The following is a 6,000-nucleotide window of genomic DNA, read 5'->3' as shown; positions in this document are numbered from 1 at the left end:
GTGGATGCCCCTTTAATTAAATTTTTATTCTTATTTTTTATTCTCATTCACCTGGAGCCAGTGGATGTCCCCTTAATTAATTTTTTATTCTTATTTTTTATTCTCATTCATCTGGAGCCACTGGATGTCCCCTTAATTCAGATTTTATTTTATTTTTATTTTTTATTCTCATTCACCTGGAGCCACTGGATGTCCCCTTAATTCAGATTTTATTTTATTTTTATTTTTTATTCTCATTCACCTGGAGCCAGTGGATGTCCCCTTAATTCAGATTTTATTTTATTTTTTATTCCCATTCTCGGTTTCTCACGTGGAACCTGGAGCCACTGGATGTCCCCTTAATTCAGATTTTATTCTTGTTTTTTATTCCCATTCTCGGTTTCTCACATGGAACCTGGAGCCAGTGGATGTCCCTTTAATTAATTTTTTATTCTTATTTTTTATTCTCATTCAGCACATGGAACCTGGAGCCAGTGGATGTCCCATTAATTCAGGTTTTATTTTTATATTTTTCTCATTCACCTGGAGCCAGTGGATTTCCCCTTAATTCAGATTTTATTCTTATTTTTGATTCTCATTCTCGGTTTCTCACATGGAAACTGGAGCCAGTGGATGTCCCCTTAATTCAGATTTTATTTTATTTTTATTTTTTATTCTCATTCACCTGGAGCCAGTGGATGTCCCATTAATTCAGATTTTATTCTCATTTTTTTATTCTCATTCACCTGGAGCCAGTGGATGTCCCCTTAATTCAGATTTTATTCTCATTTTTTATTGTCATTCTCAGTTTCTCACATGGAAACTGGAGCCACTGGATGTCCCCTTAATTCAGATTTTATTCTTATTTTTTATCTCATTCACCTGGAGCCAGTGGATGTCCCCTTAATTCAGTTTTTATTTTTTATCTCATTCACCTGGAGCCAGTGGATGCCCCGTTAATTATATTTTTATTCTTATTTTTTATTCTCATTCAGCACATGGAAACTGGAGCCAGTGGATGTCCCCTTAACTTTTATTCTTATTTTTTATTCTCATTCACCTGGAGCCAGTGGATGTCCCCTTAATTCAGATTTTATTTTTATTTTTTGTTCCCATTCTCGGTTTCTCACATGGAAACTGGAGCCAGTGGGTGTCCCCTTAATTCAGATTTTATTCTGATTTTTTATTGTCATTCTCGGTTTCTCACGTGGAAACTGGAGCCAGTGGATGTCCCCTTAATTCAGATTTTATTTTATTTTTATTTTTTATTATCATTCACCTGGAGCCAGTGGATGTGCCTTTAATTAAATTTTTATTCTTATTTTTTATTCTCATTCACCTGGAGCCAGTGGATGTCCCTTTAATTAATTTTTTATTCTTATTTTTATTTTTTATTATCATTCACCTGGAGCCAGTGGATTTCCCTTTAATTCAGTTTTTATTCTTATTTTCATTCTCATTCAGCACATGTGGATGTCCTCTTAATTCAGTTTTTATTCTTATTTTTTATTCTCATTCACCTGGAGCCAGTGGATGTCCCTTTAATTAAATTTTTATTCTTATTTTTATTCTCATTCACCTGGAGCCACTGGATGGCACTTTAATTAAATTTTTATTCTTATTTTTTATTCTCATTCAGCACATGGAAACTGGAGCCAGTGGATGTCCCCTTAACTTTTATTCTTATTTTTTATTCTCATTCACCTGGAGCCAGTGGATGTCCTCTTAATTCAGTTTCAATTTTTATTTTTTTTTTTCTCATTCGCCTGGAGCCAGTGGATGTCCCCTTAATTCAGATTTTATTCTTATTTTTGATTCTCATTCTCGGTTTCTCACATGGAACCTGGAGCCAGTGGATGTCCCCTTAATTCAGTTTTTATTTTTATATTTTTCTCATTCACCTGGAGCCACTGGATGTCCCCTTAATTTTTATTCTCTTTTTTTATTCTCATTCACCTGGAGCCAGTGGATGTCCCCTTAATTCAGATTTTATTCTTGTTTTTTATTCCCATTCTCGGTTTCTCACATGGAACCTGGAGCCAGTGGATGTCCCTTTAATTAATTTTTTATTCTTATTTTTTATTCTCATTCACCTGGAGCCACTGGATGTCCCCTTAATTCAGTTTTTATTCTTATTTTTATTTTTTATTCTCATTCACCTGGAGCCACTGGATGTCCCCTTAATTCAGTTTTAATTTTTTTTTTTTTCTCATTCACCTGGAGCCAGTGGATGTCACTTTAATTAAATTTTTATTCTTATTTTTTATTCTCATTCAGCACATGGAACCTGGAGTCAGTGGATGCTGCTTTAATTCAGTTTTTATTCTTATTTTTCATTCTCATTCACCTCATTCACCTGGAGCCAGTGGATGTCCCCTTAATTCAGTTTTTATTTTTATTTTTTATTCTCATTCACCTGGAGCCAGTGGATGTCCCTTTAATTAAATTTTTATTCTTATTTTTATTCTCATTCACCTGGAGCCAGTGGATGTGCCTTTAATTAAATTTTTATTTTTATTTTTTTTTCTCATTCACCTGGAGCCAGTGGATGCCCCTTTAATTAATTTTTTATTCTTATTTTTATTCTCATTCACCTGGAGCCAGTGGACGCCCCTTTAATTAAGTTTTTTTTTTTTAATTAAGTTTTTATTCTTATTTCGGGAGCTCCATTTAATAACCCCTTTTCCCATCTTGGTGGCTGCCTGGAATATTCTTTATTCTCGCTGCGGATCATTGATCTGTTTGAGGTTTGATTTTAATTTGAATTTCGGTGTTTGCTCGCCTTGGGCACTTTTCCTTTCATCCCGGGCCGCTCGTGACGGATTTGCTGCAGGATTTGCACATTAATTTTCTTTATTCACACTCGATTCAATCAAAGCTTTTCAAAGGCGTTCATTTCAAGCAGGTTCCCAACGCTGCCTTTAATAAGAAATGGAAATTAATTTTGGATTACAGCTAGAGAATTATATTTTTTTTTTTTAATTTTTTCTTATGCACCAGCCTGCTTTAAGCTGAGTTTTATCGATTTTAGTGTTTATTTCTGGCTGCCCAGGGCTCCAGATTAAAATCCCAATGGAAGGGACACTCGGGGACACTCGGGGACACTTGGGGACACTTGGGGACACTCGGGAAACTCGGGGACACTTGGGGACACTCGGGAAACTCGGGGACACTCGGGGACACTCGGGGACACTCGGGGACACTTGGGGACACTCGGGGACACTCGGGGACACTCGGGGACACTTGGGGACACTTGGGGACACTCGGGAAACTCGGGGACACTTGGGGACACTCGGGAAACTCGGGGACACTCGGGGACACTCGGGGACACTCGGGGACACTTGGGGACACTCGGGGACACTCGGGGACACTCGGGGACACTCGGGGACACTTGGGGACACTCGGGGACACTTGGGGACACTTGGGGACACTCGGGGACACTCGGGGACACTCGGGGACACTCGGGGACACTTGGGGACACTCGGGGACACTTGGGGACACTTGGGGACACTTGGGGACACTCGGGGACACTCAGGGACACTCGGGGACACTTGGGGACACTCGGGGACACTCGGGGACACTCGGGGACACTCGGGAACACTTGGGGACACTCGGGGACACTCAGGGACACTCGGGGACACTTGGGGACACTCGGGGACACTCGGGAAACTCGGGGACACTTGGGGACACTCGGGGACACTTGGGGACACTCGGGGACACTCGGGGACACTCAGGGACACTCGGGGACACTCGGGGACACTTGGGGACACTTGGGGACACTCGGGAAACTCGGGGACACTCGGGGACACTCGGGGACACTCGGGGACACTTGGGGACACTCGGGGACACTCGGGGACACTCAGGGACACTTGGGGACACTCGGGAAACTCGGGGACACTCGGGGACACTCGGGGACACTCGGGGACACTTGGGGACACTTGGGGACACTCGGGGACACTCGGGGACACTTGGGGACACTCGGGAAACTCGGGGACACTCGGGGACACTCGGGGACACTCGGGGACACTTGGGGACACTCGGGGACACTCGGGGACACTTGGGGACACTCAGGGACACTCGGGGACACTCGGGAAACTCGGGGACACTCGGGAAACTCGGGGACACTTGGGGACACTCGGGGACACTCGGGGACACTTGGGGACACTTGGGGACACTCGGGGACACTCGGGGACACTCGGGGACAATTGGGGACACTTGGGGACACTCGGGGACACTCGGGGACACTCGGGGACACTCAGGGACACTCAGGGAAACTCGGGGACACTCGGGGACACTCGGGGACACTCGGGGACAATTGGGGACACTTGGGGACACTTGGGGACACTCGGGGACACTCGGGGACACTTGGGGACACTCGGGGACACTTGGGGACACTCGGGGACACTCGGGGACACTTGGGGACACTTGGGGACACTTGGGGACACTCAGGGACACTCAGGGAAACTCGGGGACACTCGGGGACACTCGGGGACACTCGGGGACACTTGGGGACACTCGGGGACACTCGGGGACACTTGGGGACACTCAGGGACACTCGGGGACACTTGGGGACACTTGGGGACACTCAGGGACACTCGGGGACACTTGGGGACACTTGGGGACACTCGGGGACACTCGGGGACACTTGGGGACACTCGGGGACACTCGGGGACACTTGGGGACATCGGGGACATTCGGGGACACTCGGGGACACTCGGGGACACTCGGGGACACTCGGGGACATTCGGGGACACTTGGGGACACTTGGGGGCACTTGGGGACAATTGGGGACACTCAGGGACACTTGGGGACAATTGGGGACACTCGGGGACACTTGGGGACACTTGGGGACACTCGGGAAACTCGGGGACACTTGGGGACACTTGGGGACACTCGGGAAACTCAGGGACACTTGGGGACACTTGGGGACACTCGGGGACACTTGGGGACACTCGGGGACACTCGGGGACACTTGGGGACACTTGGGGACACTCGGGGACACTTGGGGACACTCGGGGACACTCGGGAAACTCGGGGACACTTGGGGACACTTGGGGACACTTGGGGACACTCGGGGACACTTGGGGACACTCGGGGACAATTGGGGACACTCGGGAAACTCGGGGACACTCGGGGACACTCGGGGACACTCGGGGACACTCGGGGACACTTGGGGACACTCAGGGACACTTGGGGACACTTGGGGACACTCGGGGACACTCGGGGACACTCGGGGACACTTGGGGACACTTGGGGACACTCGGGGACACTCAGGGACACTCGGGGACACTTGGGGACACTCAGGGACACTCGGGGACACTCGGGAAACTCGGGGACACTCGGGGACACTTGGGGACAATTGGGGACACTCGGGGACACTTGGGGACACTCGGGGACACTCGGGGACACTTGGGGACACTCGGGGACACTCGGGGACACTCGGGGACACGGATCAGTGGGGGCAGGGAATGATTTTTTGAACTTCAACAATTCCACAATTCTCTGATTTTTTATTAATTAAATCCTCCCTGATTAATTACATCTTTTTGAACTTCAACAATTCCACACTTCTGATTTTTAATCACTTAAATCCTGATTAATTACATTTTCGTGATCTTCAACAATTCCACAATTCTGATTTTTTATCTCTTAAATCCTTCCTGATTAATTACATCTTCGTGAACTCCAACAATTCCACAATTCTGATTTTTTTAATCACTTAAATCCTTCCTGATTAATTACATCTTCTTGAACTTCAACAATTCCACAATTCTCTGATTTTCTATCACTTAAATCCTCCCTGATTAATTACATCTTCTTGATCTTCAACAATTCCACAATTCTCTGATTGATTTTTTATCACTTAAATCCTTCCTGATTAATTACATCTTCTTGAACTTCAACAATTCCACAATTCTCTGGTTTTTAATCACTTAAATCCTTCCTGATTAATTACATCTTTTTGAACTCCAACAATTCCACAATTCTGATTTTCTATCACTTAAATCCTCCCTGATTAAT

Source organism: Melospiza melodia, chromosome 3 (assembly GCF_035770615.1).
Source record: "Melospiza melodia melodia isolate bMelMel2 chromosome 3, bMelMel2.pri, whole genome shotgun sequence".
Lineage (NCBI taxonomy): Eukaryota > Metazoa > Chordata > Aves > Passeriformes > Passerellidae > Melospiza > Melospiza melodia.
The sequence above is the reverse complement of the archived record's forward strand: the minus strand, read 5'-3'. Positions refer to the sequence as shown.